General features: G+C 45.7%; 1 protein-coding gene and 1 long non-coding RNA gene across 2 annotated transcripts in view; one reads left to right on the top strand and one right to left on the bottom strand.

The window, feature by feature from the left end:
• Positions 1-14,427, bottom strand: part of LOC132422004 (proton-coupled amino acid transporter 2-like) — an 80,389-nt gene that overhangs the window by 53,301 nt on the left and 12,661 nt on the right. Inside the window, exon 3 of the mRNA XM_060006843.1 lies at positions 13,368-13,513. The gene's annotated coding sequence lies outside the window, so the exon portion shown is untranslated. The remainder of the gene's footprint in view (positions 1-13,367; positions 13,514-14,427) is intronic.
• Positions 179-12,973, top strand: LOC132423130 (uncharacterized). Its single transcript, XR_009518936.1, has 3 exons — positions 179-196; positions 11,585-11,714; positions 12,885-12,973. It is a non-coding gene; the product is annotated as an uncharacterized lncRNA (long non-coding RNA).

Genomic DNA, 14,427 nt, shown 5'->3' with positions numbered 1-14,427 from the left:
TAATGTCTTACACATGAAATTTATATAATGTTATAAATCAATGTTACCTCAATAAACTAAAAAAGTTTTTTTAATAAATTAAAGGAAAAAATAAATCTACCTCTTTTTTTTTTTTTTTTTTAATAGGGTTGAATTGAGAAGGGAAAAATAAGGTGGCGATTCTGCTGTGTGGATCAGGGAACAATACCCAGAGGAGGTGGGCATGTAGAACGGGTGTAATTTAGACCAGCAGTCCCCCAACGTTTTTGGCACCAGGGACTGATTTCGTGGAAGACAATTTTTCCACGGAGCAGGTCGGTGGGGGGGACGGTTTCGGGATGATTCAAGCGCATTACATTTAGTGTGCACTTTGTTTCTGTTATTATTACATTGTAATATATAACGAAATAATTGTACAACTCACCATAATACAGAACCAGTGGGAGCCCTGAGCTTGTTTTCCTGCAACTAGATGGTCCCATCTGGGGGTGATGGGAGACAGCGGCACCCGAAGTGTGTTGCTTATGTGTAGTCTACTCCATGATCTCGTTTTGGTTGCTGTCACTGCAGAAAACTCTGCTTCACAAAGACAGGATGTTGGAAATGGAAGCAGGCTTTTCAGTGCTTTTGTGGCAATCTCAAGATATTCCGCCTTGACCTTAATCCAGAATGTATGGAGATCTGAAGTTGTCTCACACATGCTTTTAAGGCCACCGTCATTTGCGATCTCAAGCAGTTGATCCTCTTCTAGCACGGACAAAGTCGATTCACCTGGCTTATTCACAAATGGGTCTCAGATGCCCTCCTTCCCATTTCGGGGGTCTTTTGTGGTTGCGAAATTATGCTTAAACTCTTTTGAAAGCTGAGATAGGTGATCGTGCACCAGCTGGGAGAAAGAAGGCCCTGGCTCAGCCTCTTTCAAAATCTCTGCTAATGTTTGAAACATGTCAAAAATCCCAACGTTCACTTGTCACCCCCCACCCCCAATTCCAGTTTGGCTTTGAATGCAGCCACTTTATCTGCCGACTTCAGCACAGTTGTCGTTCTCCCCTGAAGTGACAGATTGAGTTCGTCGAGCAGGTTGAACATGTCACACCAGTAAGGAAGTTTTGTGACCCATTCTGTGTCACTGAAATGTGCTGCCAGTGGTGACTGTTTTTCTAAAAGAAACATCTGGAGCAGCTCTTGTAGCTCAAAAATTCTAGGCAGAGATCTACCTTCAGAAGCCATCTCACTTCTGTGTATAAGAGAAGACGTGTGTGTGTGCGCGTGCTCTGTGTCCATCTCCTCACAGAGCTGCGCGAACAGATGTGAGCTAAGGGCATGTACTTTAATGTGACTGATAATTTTAATCACATCCTCCAAAACATTGTTAAGTTCAGGTGACATTTTTTGGCTAGCCAGCACTTCTCTATGGATGACACAGTGCATAGACTCAATTCAGAAGCGACCTCTTTGACCCGAGTAGTGAAACCAGAAAGCCATCCAGTCATGGCAGCTGCTGCATCCGTGCATGTACCGACACAAAATGACCAATTCAGTTTTCCTGACATGTACTCATTCAAAGACTCGAATAGTTTTGCAGCTGCGGTGTTGACTGGCAACGAAAGTGCACATAACATATCCTCATGAACATCCTCCTGAAAAATATATTGCACAAAAACAAGCATTGTTGTCTTGTTGTCAACATCGGTAGACTCGTCAACCTGGATTGCATACCATGGTGACTCATTAATCCTCTCTAACAATTGTGCCTCAGTATCCTCTGCTATTTCATCGTCTAGTTATGGTGCTAGCCGAAAGAGGAACACGTGCCACCTTTTGAACTGCAGCCTCTCCTAAATTTTCACGACAAATGTCCTTAGCAGACGGCAGGATCAACTCTTCACCAACAGTAAAGGGCTTCTTAGCTTTAGCAATGTGGTTAGCCACTAAGAATGATGCTCTCAGTGCAGACACATTTGATGAAGTGGTGGCCTTCAATAATTGCTTCTGTTCTTCGTGTTCACGTGTTTTTCTTTTGAAAAACTCCAAAGACTTGTCTTTTAATGCAGGGTGCTTGGTCTCCATGTGGTGAAGCAGTGTTGAAGTTTTCATGGCTTTGTTGGATAGCCAGTCACCACATAATTATACAAAGCGGTCTTGGAGAATGTGAATCACCTGTTGCAATGAACCTGTAATTTAAGTAGGACTCTTGGTATTTTCTTTTAAATGCAGCTTTCTTTTTGTTGGAGGTCTTAGAGTCTTCTGCTGTCTCATCATTGGGTCTTTCCCCCTTTTCAAAGAAGCTCCCCAGCGACATTTGTTTTTCACTCATTTTGGCTAGGGTTAGCTTGTGGACTTACCAAAACTGTGACTGAGACAAGTGTGCAGTGTAGGAAAGAGGCGTGGATGGAAGTGGTAAAGAAAATAATGGGCAGGCCACACCCGAGCTAAAATAAGTGTCAGACTCTGACTTAAAGCCTGCCATCAGATGCAGCTGTACAACTGAAGTACTTCAACTCACTTGCCACCAGATGCAGCTTAATTGTCACTTGCCACTCACCGATAGGGTTTTGATATGAGTCTGCAAGCAATTGATTTACTATGGTCTCTATGCAGTCGAACCTCTCTGCTAATGATAATCTGTATTTGCAGCCGCTGCCAGCGCTAGCATCACCACCTCAGCTCCACTGCAGATCATCAGGCATTAGATTCGCATATGGAGCGCGCAACCTAGATCCCTCACGTGCACAGTTCACAGCAGGTTCGCGCTGCTATGAGAATCTAATGCTGCCGTTGATCTGACAGGAGGCGGAGCTCAGGTGGTAATGCGAGTGATGGGGAGCAGCTGTAAATACAGAAGAAGCTTCGCTCGCTCACCCACCGCTCACCTCCTGCTGTGTGGCCTGGTTCCTAACAGGCCACGGACCGGTACCTGTCCATGGCCCGGGGGTTGGGGACCCCTGGTTTAGATATTTGGAGAGAGAGTGGAGGAGGAAGGACACTGCATGTGAGAAGAACAGCAGAAGTAAAGGCTCAGTGGTGGGAAAGAGGAGATATATGTGGGAGCACTAGAGAACTCACGTTTTGGAGCATAGGACACATACAGAAGAGAAGTGGAAAATCAGGCTGGATGCTAGGTGGGGGCCAGGTCGCCCAAAGCCTTATGAGCCAGATTAGAATATATCCTGTGCAGTAGGGAGACCTTGAAGATTCTCAAGTAGAAAAGGTATGCTCGGGTTTTATCTGTTGCTGCTTTGAGAAAAGGACTGAATCGTTTAGGCTTTCAAAAGCAAAGGCTCAGTTGTTTAGGCTTTCACTAACTTGGTTGATTGGGAGGGAGCTGCTGGAAGCTCAAGCTGGCATATCTCCTGCCATCTTGCAATTCTGCTCCAGGGCTTTGCCCTACCTGTTTACAGTTATCTACCACAAACATGAGGAACACAAAGAAGAATCCCAGCTAGTCCACAAGCAGGAGGAAGAACATGATTGCATGTGGGTGTTGGGAGGAGAAGATTATTGGTTATAAAAAGAAGAGAGGCAGAGAGAATATGGGGCCACCCACTGTGCTAGAGTTATTACCCTCTGCCTCACCTGTCTTGCCTGGGTGCCCTTGCTACCCACAGCCTTAGGTAGGAAGCCTTGTGGCAGCCTCAGACCTCTTGCTGCTCAAGAAGAGGCAGGGATGCCCTGGCAGGCTCTTTTTACATGTGTCCAGGTATGTTCCCAGGCAAAACCTCTGTGTCCAGGTAGTTATGGAGCCGAGGGCCTGCCTTGGCCTCCCTATCCTATTATCTGCTGCCCAGTCTCATCTGCTTGGAGAAGGAAGGCTCTGACCCCTGAAAATTCTGACTTGACTTGGACACTGAACACTCTGCTCAGTGTTAGGCCATCTCTTGCCGCATGGAATGAATCTGTTTCTTTTGGCTCGCCCATCTATGATCCATGCAGCAGCTATAGATATCTTTTAAAAATTATTGATTATGGGGGCTTCCCTGGTGGCACAGTGGTTGAGAGTCCGCCTGCTGATGCAGAGGACACGGGTTCGTGCCCCGGTCTGGGAGGATCCCACATGCTGCGGAGCGGCTGGGCCCGTGAGCCATGGCCACTGAGCCTGCGCGTCTGGAGCCTGTGCTCTGCAACGGGAGAGGCCACAACAGTGAGAGGCCCGCGTACCGAAAAAATAAAATTATTGATTATGTCATGCCCTTCCTCTGCTTACGACCCTTACGGAGCTTTCCTCTACTCTTGGAATAACATTCTAGCACATGATCGGCTCCGGCCTCCCTTTCCCTTCTTCCCTTCTACATCTCTTCCTCCTCACTCAGATGCGTCACCAGCTTCTGGAGGACTCTCAGCTCTTCCCACTCCACGGCCTTTTGTTGATACCATTCCCACGCCTCTTCATTTGGTCGGTTCTTGTCCTTCATATCTTGGCTTAAACTTCACGTCCTCAGACAGGTTTTCCCCATTCCCCTGTAGCTCTTATCCTAATTCATGATTATACATTTACTTCTTTTCTTATTTATTTTCTGTCTCTGCCGCTAGGTCATGAAACTCCATCAAGGTAGGGATCATACCTGTTTCATTTATCCTTATCTCCCTAACAGCTAGCATGGTGCCTGATCTATAGCGAGTACTCGATTGACACTTGTTCAGTAAATGGATGAATGAACTAATGAGTGAACGAGATGCTGGTTTCTCAGTGGATGCACTGATCTTCTAGGAAGTACACACAGGACCCGTCTGACCTTGAGTCGCTGCATGCTGTTCAGGGTCATGAGCCATTTTATACTGCCCTTGGGCCTCCTTAGCCTGGCCCCTCTGCCTTTTGTGCTTACCTGCAACTTCTAGCTTCTTGGTCCTGGCTGCTGAAGCCAGTGGAGCTGAAGGGCCTCCATCGCCCACATCCTATGTTTGGTCCTATCCTGCCTTGGCCCTTGGCTCTTTCTGTGTAGGCTGGTCCACAATTAACAGAGTCAGTAAGGGTGAGTAAAGATGTTTGCAGAGCACCTCAGATCACACGGCTGATTCAACACCTGACCTCACGTCTCCTGGCTCCACAACAGTGATTTTCCTATTACACCCTGCTGCTTCCCAGACACCACAAAAATTGCTGGTCTTTGTGCTAGCAATGAAGATTATCATACACGCTACCCCTTACTACAACAGTTTTTACCAGGAGTGCAGGGGTTCATACTCCCACGGGCACATCAGAATTTCAAGGAAATGAGAAGTAATGTGACTTTTTTCCCATTTAGTTAAAAAATACAGTGGTGATGAATGATTATTATACAACGGTCAAATGGTACAGAAGTATATACGTAAAAAAGCAACATCTGTATTCATACCCCTCTCCCCACTTCATCCCAATCTAATTCTCCTTCCCACTTCTTTCCTCAAAAGTAACTACTTTTAACAGCGTAGTGTGATTAAGTCCAGGTCTTTTTAATATACTTATAAATATTATGTATAAATAATTTATATACATATATATTAAATAGGTTATTTTTTAAAATCCTGTAGAGTTTTAAACACATATTCAATATTATTTTTAAAATGGTGTGTGTTGGGACTTCCCTGGTCGTCCAGTGGTTAAAAATTTGCCTTCCAATGCAGGGGAAGTGGGTTCGATCCCTGATCAGGGAACTAAGATCCCACATACTGTGGGGCAACTAAGCCCACGTGCTCTGGAGCCCATGCGCCACAACTAGAGAGAGGCCCGCACGCCACAACGAAGAGCCCTCTTGCCGCAAGTAAGACCCGATGCAGCCAAATAAATATTTAAACAATAAATTAATCAAATAAAATCGTGTGTGTTGAAAGTGAAAAAAGGACACTACTTTTGTGATGGAACAAACTCTTGGCTGATGGAGCACAGTCAAGAGGCCTTGTTCTGGTATGTGTATAAAGAGATGGCAGGAGAACCAGCAGAACCTGGGGCTAGAACTAAAGCAAAGGAAGTCTTCTTTGTGAGATGGCTTGGAGGCTCTCACCAGCAGCAAAAGCGGTAGGCACAGTTCATTAGGACACCCTTGTGGTGCAAGGCCACAGTCTATCACCTGCAGTCTGACAGGACCGACATGGAGATGACGATGTGGGCAGAAGGAAGGGAGTTGAGTAGGTATGTTAGGATGAAAAACAGGACAAAAATGGATTTGTGAAGACAATGAGAAGACAAGCCATAGACTAAGAGAAAATACTTGCAAAAGCATATCTGAAAAAGGACTGTTATCTCTCTTAAAACTCAACAATAAGAAAATGAACAACCCGATTAAAAAATGGGCAAAAGACCTGAACAGACCTTTCATCAAAAGAAGTGTACAGAAAGCAAAAAAAGCATAAAGATGCTTCACTTCATATGTCATCAGGGAAATGCAAGTTACAACAACATGGAGATATCACTACACACCTATTAGAATGGCCGAAATACACAACACTGACAACATAAAATGCTGGTGAGAATGTGGAGTAACAGGAACACTCACACTGCTGGTGGGAATGCACAATGGTATGAAACAGCCACTTCGGAAAACTGTTTGGTGGTTTCTCACAATACTAAACGGATCCTCACCGTATGATTCAGCAACTGCATTCCTTGGTATCTTCTCAAATGAACTGAAAACTTTTGGCAACACAAAGACCTTACACGAATGTTTATAGCAGGTTTATTCATAAATGCCAAAACTTAGAAGCAACCACGACGTCCTTCAGTAGGTGGACAGATAAACTGTGGTATATTCAGACAGTGCAGTATTATTCAGCAGTTAAAAAAAAAAAAAAAGCTATCAAGCCATAAAAAGACATGGAGGGCTTCCCTGGTGGTGCAGTGGTTAAGAATCCGCCTGCCAATGCAGGGGACACGGGTTCGAGCCCTGGTCCGGGAAGATCCCATATGCCGCGGAGCAACTAAGCCCGTGATCCACAACTACTGAGCCTGTGCTCTAGAGCCCGGGAGCCACAACTGCTGAGCCCGCGTGCCACAACTACTGAAGCCTGTGTGCCTAGAACCTGGGCTCTGCAACAAGAGAAGCCGCCACAATGAGAAGCCTGCGCACCACAATAAAGAGTAGCCCCCGCTCGCCACAACTAGAGAAAGCCTGCGTGCAGCAACGAAGACCCAGTTCCGGCAAAAATAAATAAATAAAATAAATAAATAAAAAAGAAACAAAGTCTATTAAAGAAAACCCCAAAACCTCCAAATATTTAAGACATGTAGACAGGGGTACTAAGAACTCTAGTTTGATATTAATGATGTAAGTATATGACTAGTCTCACATGGACAGACAACAAGGTACTACAGAGAGTAGGCTGGAGCGGTAAGTAGCCAAAAGGAAAAGAGAAACAGGATAAAGAAAGGGCACCAAGCCCTCCTATCAGGGGCTCCATCAACACACTAGAGACTAGTAGTATACTAGCTGGCTATATATATTTGTGCTCCTGATACCTGCAAATAAAAAGATGCTAACGTTTTAAAAAAAAAAAAGATGCCATTGTTTTAAAAAAAAACAATTTGTAACTGCCCTTCTCCCCCATCCAGTGGGACGTGTGAGGCACAGGAGCTCCCTGTGCTGGGAGCTCAGTGCCCAGTTTTCACCCTGGCATTGCCTCTGGTTTGCTGTGCAACCTGGGACAAGTCCCTTCCGCTCTCTAGGTCCATTTTCTCTTTGTGTAAAGTGGGCTTGCAATTCTCAAGGGTCTCTTATTTCTTAAGGTTTTACGCATTATTTCCTGGGAGGAGAACTTTTTGAACATTTCCTAAGATAAGGGTAATTAATTAGAGTAGCCATTGATAAGGGTAATTAATTAGAGTAACCATTTACTAACTATTATTGTCTCATTTAATCTAGAGAACAACTCTCTACTATTAGCCCTGTTTTACAGATGGGGCAACTGAGGCTTAGGGAAATTGACCAATGCCACAACGCTGATCAGTGGTGACATCAGGGAACTTGACCAGTGCCACAGAGCTGATCAGTGGTGGCATCAGGATTCGAAGAAGGTAGACTCCTCTGCCCTCCCTCTCCACCACTCTGCAGGAAAAGCCTCTAGGTTCTGTGGCCTGGGAGAGGAGAACAGAGAATATAAAATAAAAGCACTTTATGTTAGACAGGAAATGGGTCTGACCTTGTACACTCTCCCAGTTACCTCTAACATCACAGAGAACAATGGCAGAGCCCCAGGGCACAGCAAACTTCAGAGGATGGAGGGTGTGGAGGTTTCAACATCACTGGTGAAGGAAAGGCAGAGGACAGACTTTAGGGGCTGATCTCTGGAGATAAGAATGCATTTAGGGGAAGATAATAGGACTTCTAAATCAAGGGAAAAATTAAAGGGTTATCACTCCACTAGACTGTTCAGAAAATTTACAACTTTTCTTCTTTTTGTGAATCACAAATTTCTTTTTCCATGAGATAAAGAATTGATCCTCTCAGAGAAAAAGCAAACATTAATCATTAAACTTTCCCTACAATTTCATGACATTTATCAAATTCCTAAGAAGACCCATGGCCTAGGGAGACTTTTAAGAATCGTTAACCAATAATTATGTTAAAAGTAATAGTGGGGCTTCCCTGGTGGCGCAGTGGTTGACAGTCTGCCTGCCGATGCAGGGGACACGGGTTCATGCCCAGTTCCGGGAAGATCCCACATGCCGCGGAGGCTAGGGCCGTGAGCCATGGCTGCTGAGCCTGCGTGTCTGGAGCCTGTGCTCCGCAACGGGAGAGGCCACAACAGTGAGAGGCCTGCGTACCGCAAAAAAAAAAAAAAAAAAGTAATAGTGGAAACCAACCATTTAAGTGTCAAGTACTCTAACATTTACCAAATAACTTTGCGTACATTACTTAATCTTTCCAATAAGTAGGCTGTCAATCCCCACCCCTGCCCCTTTATTTTTTTGGCCACACCGAGCACAGCACGTGGGATCTTAGTGGGATCTTAGCTCCTCGACTGATAGGGATAGAGTAGGATAGTACTCTACCTTACTCTATCCATCACAGGTAGTTGTAGAAGTCCCAGCAGGGGATTATAGATAGAGAGGGAAACCTAGGGAACTTTGGGAGACCACTGTAAGTTAATGATCGCTCGAGAACTATCAGGAACGTCGTGGAACGAAGCAGCCTTGTTTAACTATAAGCCATAAATAAAAGCATGAGATATGCCCAGGTTATTAAGTGAAAGAAAAAAATGAGGCGTGCATTCTGCTGGTGGAGTTCAGCAAGACAGGGATCCTTAGGACCAAGGACCGGAATTTAAGGGAAAGGTGACATTCCAAAGTAGGAGACCCTCATTATACAGAAACCTGAGACTATTCAACATATTTTAGTATATGTTACCACCCTGCTGCAGATTTGAGTAAGCGCTATGACGTGCTAGTGTGACCTCATAGGGTCAAACACTCTCCTGCCCGATACAAAGGAGGAGCCAGTGATGTAAGCCTGATGAGGAAGACGGTCTCTTCCCCTTCCCCCACTTTCCTTTGACTATAAAAATGTAGCCTGCTTAATCCTTGGGGCAGAGCCCCCTCACCTGCCAGCTTGTACCCCGCACAAGCATCCTATATTAATAAATCTACTTCTTGCCTATCACTTTGCCTCTCGCTGAATTCCTTCTGCGCTGAGACACAAAGAACCTGAGCCTCAGTTAAGTCCAGACACAGGTGAGTGACTCTAATTAAAAGACTGGGTTCAAGTCCCAGTCTGGGTTTAGGTTGGGTTTGAGTCCCAGCACGTGGGTTCAAGTCCCAATCAGCGGTGCACGGTTTCACGACCAGGGATCAAACCCGTGCTCCCTGAAGTGGAAGCATGGAGTCTTAACCACTGGACTGCCAGGGAAGTCCCACAATACCCATTTTTATAGGTGAGAAAACTGAGACTCAAAAGAGCCAGGGAAGGGGTGACTGTACTTGGGCAGGTTTCTTTTAGGAGGGCCACATACGCTTATACCCCTTTATACAGTATTAAATTCACTTCTACCTTTACTTTTTTAAAGAACAAGATTGTGCCCATCAGTGTGTAACAGATGTGGCTCATTCTTCATTGTTTTTACAACTGTGTAGTATTTTGTTAGAGGCTGCATCGTGGGTTATTTAACCAGTCCCCTACTGGTGAGTATTTTGGCTCTTTCCTGAGCTGAAACGGGTAATTATGCACATATGATTTCCTACATATATGAGAAGTTGCCTGTTAGATACATTCTCAGAAGTGGGTTTAGTAGGTCAAGGGCATGTACTTTTAAAGTTTTCACAGTAACAAATTATCCTCCAAGGGGTACCACTCATTTGCTTTCCACAAGCCGACAGTGAGAGGGACCGTTTCTGTCTATCCCAGCAAGCGCTGGGGGCCACACTTCTCACCCTGGATCGGTCTCTGAAGAGTGCAAGTGGCAGCTCCTTGTGGGGCTGCACTCCTGGACTCGGTTCCTATTCCTCACTTTATCAAAGATTTTGTACGACTGGAACCTGTCTGAAGGTGAGAGTTAAGACGTCAGGGCCCAGGAAACTATGTCTTGGAGAAGCGCTTGAAAGGACTCTGTGGAAATTAGGACAGCCAGACTCATGCCCTGCCCCTCCTTGAAGGGCTGTCATTAAGATAAGGGAGCACAAAGTGCTGTGCATCCAGGTGGGGTGAAGGTCAACAGCAGGTATGGTGCAGCAGCTCTCCTACTAATCTAAGAAAGCCCTCAGGGACATAGAGAATAGACTTGTGGTTGCCAAGGGCGGGGGCAGTGGGAGAGGGCTGGATTGGGAGTTTGGGATTAGCAGATGCAAACTATTATATATAGAATGGATAAACAACAAGGTCCTACTGTATGGCACAGAGAACTATATTCAATATCCTGTGATAAACCATAATGGAAAAGAATATGAAAATGAATGGGTATATATATGTATAACTGAGTCAGTTTGCTGTACAGCAGTAATTAACACAACATTGTAATTCAATGATACTTCAATTTAAAAAAAAAAAAGCCCTCAGATCTCGCCAACATTCTCCCTAGAAGACTGCTGAGGTAGTGAGCTCCCTGTCAGTAAGGGTATTCAAGCAGAGACCAAGGTATGCAGGACAGGGTTGACTGGTAGTTTCTATTCCCACATCTTTTTGGTGTGTCTTCCTCTATTGCAGAGGCTGGAAAGGGAAGTTAGTTACATCTCCTATACTCCTGGAAGCTACAGTTCTGTCTATAAAACAGGAAGGTCAAAAGGTGGTGGAGGATATCTGCTGCTTCAGGCTGTTTTCTGCTTCAGGGGAGGCTGTAGAGAGGACGCGTTTTTCTATAGAGTCATCCTGGCTTTGTTCTCGAGGTTGTCTAGAGGCATGCTCCAGGGGTCTCCTGCTTCCCTGCCTTCCTGATTATGGGGGAGGTGGTGACTCCCCGGGTGCCACTTCAGAGGCATTGTTCTGAGAATCCTTCCTGTAAGTCCAGTCTACAGCCCCCTCCTCCGACCCTCCTAATGGCTCTGTAAGCCCCTAATTCCCATTATGAAATCTATTTCTGGTATTTTCCTGCGTAAAATACGGTTTCCTACCCTAACCCTGACTGATGGGAGGCAGGGATGTGCAAAACCTATAATGTAGTTTCATTCTCTCAATTTCTATGACTTTTCCACATTGTTCCATGGCAGAAAAAGCAGTACTCGAAATCCGATGTTTTTACTGAGGGACATGTGGCGATGCTGGCAGGAGAAAGGGGTGGCCCAGCTCGCCCCTCACTTCCCTGGCTGCATCTCCAGGCCCTGACTTGCCAAAGCAGAGGTGAGTTTGATGTGTCCCATGGCTTCTCAGATCTACTCTCTCTTGTTCCCTTGGCACTGATGCTAAGTCTGGCCCTAATTGTACTCAGGGTTCCAGGACAGGTGGCCTGACCGTAACTTGGGGGTTTTCTGGGGATAAGTGATAAAGAACATTTCCTTCCTCTGCTGCCTTGTGGGCTCTTGAGGAGGAAGCTCCCCATGAAATGGGTAAAGTTGTGACAGAAAATTCACAGGATGCCAGAACCAGACTTAGCCCTGCCCACAATCTGAGGGAGAAATCCCTGTTATAAGCGCTACCCACATTGTGCTTAATACCCATTGTCTCCTTTAACCCTGTCAACAACTCTAAGCAATAGGACTTATTCTCACCATTTTACCTATGGCTCAGAGATGGGGACAGCTTGCCCAAGGTCACACAGCTAACATGCAAGTCACAAAAGCAGGATGGGAATGAGTGTGTTTTTCTGTGATCTTAACTACAGGTTGTCCAGCATCCTAGAAGCCATCTAGTTCAACGTTCTCTCCCCTCCCATAAAATGCCTGAAGGTTTCCTCTTCCTCGTGTGTTACAATCTTTCCAATAGACAGTGGAAAATATGTATTAGATGGAAATTAGCACATTTTGACTAACAATTTTATATTTAGAAGTTTACCTATAGGATATAATAGGGAGTGTTCAAATATGTATGTAAACTCAAGGGTACTCATTACAGCCTTAGTTGTACTTGTAAAATTATAAGCAAGCTATTTGTCAAGTCATAATGCTAGGGAAATTAATGATGATATATTTATCCAATTGAATGGTATTCAGTTATACATGGTAATATATATTGAAATTAATTGATATGTAAATCCAGGTTTTTCAAAAGTTAATTTGTCCATCAGTTACTGAGTATCAACTATGTTTGAGGCACTTCACCCATGTCATTCTCTCTGTTATTTCAGTTTTGTGTGCACATCTCTTCCTCCCAGGGCTGCGAGAGCCTTAGAGGCAGGGACGTGAATGATGTCACGTGCTCACTGCTGTAGCCCCACGATGCCCAGGTGCTCAGTAATGTTGAGTAAATGGACCCCTAAAGAGTTATGCTTAGGATTTAAAAATTATCTTTAAGGAGCATTATTTTTTGCCACCAACACAACTTCTCTAAACCTCTCTTTGCCTGTCTGTCAAGATTTAGCTCCTGGAGTTACTGGAAAGAAGAAGGGAAAAGTTCCCATAAAAGTCTCCAGGTGCAAGATCTCAGGCCCAGGAGCTCCTGTCGGGGAGGTAAGGAGACTTATGAGATCCCGCTGACCTCCTCCGGGCAGGAGGAGACCTGGTGGAGATGCTGCTAGACGCTCCCTGGGGGCCACCGGAGCATTCCTTGGGCTGCTGAAGGAGGTGCCTCCCGCCCCAGGCAGGCAGACACCTCACTCTTGCGCTCAAGCACCGTGCGGGTGAGGGGTGGGAGTGGTCATGGCTTTGGCAGGGGTTGAGCAAGCACAGGTTTGGCATGCAGGAGCTGCAACGCCCAGCTCTCAGCTGTTTGAGCCATAGAAGGCTCAGGAGCTTAAATACTGCACTGCCTACCTCGCCTGTTGTGATGCAGGCTCTGCTCCTTGGGAAGAACAAACGGCCAAAAGCATGAATGGATGGATAGATGGGCTTCTCCTACCCTCAACACGGAGACGCCTCACAGTTGCTCTACGAGTCTGTTCTTTCTCTTCCTCCTTCCGATGAAGTACCCCCATGCTGGCCACTCCGCTGCGTGCTGGGGGTCCACCGGGGCCAGGGTGCAGTCTCTGCCTTCCATGAGCTTAGCTGGAAATCATGAATATCAATCAGGGTTTCCCATACATAAATTAAAAAAATTTCAACTGTGATAAGCGCTCTGAAGGAAAATTTAGCAAGGCTGAGTGTGTGTAACAAAAGCAGTTACTCTTATAAAGGGGACCAGGAAGGCTTTCCTGAGGAAGAGGGAAGTCCCCTGCACAGCAATGTTCTCTTCGCCTTGCTGCTGTAACAACATGTGGCTTCCCCCTGAGGTCACTGCTTCCTCTGCAGGCCTCTAAGAGAGGGCTGCTTTCCTCTCTCCTCTCTAAGACAGCTCCCTTGGAACACATGGCAGCAGTCCACAGCACCTCTACTTGTTGTGGCATGCACAGCCCTCAGGGCCGCCCCCTCTTCCACTTAACACCCTCTTTCTCTCTATCTCCCTTTCTTGCCCTCTCTCTCTCCCTCCACCATTTCCCTATGATCATTCTTGATTAGTTCAACCGCATAAAGGAATCACCTGTACTCCAGCCTCTTACGTCCTTGACCACCTTTTCTTTCAGTTTGTCCTCCACACACCAACTCCCACCATCACACCCCAGACCTTGTCATTATCAAAACCTGCACCACTATTTAAAAAAAAGTTTTATTGAAGTATGGTTGATTTACAACGTTGTGTTCCTACACCACTTTCAAAGTCTCTATTTCAAGCATCCCATTCTCTGGGTGCCTCACCAACACCTACTGGTCCACCTCACATCCACTAATTTGCAGACCCTACCAGATCTTTGACCACGTCAGGGCCTCCTGTCCACTGATGCTGCTCTGAGACCCATCCACTGCTCTTCGCCCCCTCACAGCTTCATTCCCCTTTTTACCCAGTGATTGGTCATTTGTGGAGTCTCCCTGCCATACACTCTCATCTCTCTTGTTCCTCTCCTTGTATTGTATCCACCTTCCAA

This window comes from Delphinus delphis, chromosome 3, assembly GCF_949987515.2.
Source record: "Delphinus delphis chromosome 3, mDelDel1.2, whole genome shotgun sequence".
In the NCBI taxonomy this organism is placed as follows: domain Eukaryota; kingdom Metazoa; phylum Chordata; class Mammalia; order Artiodactyla; family Delphinidae; genus Delphinus; species Delphinus delphis.
This window is presented reverse-complemented; position numbering and strand designations above follow the sequence as displayed.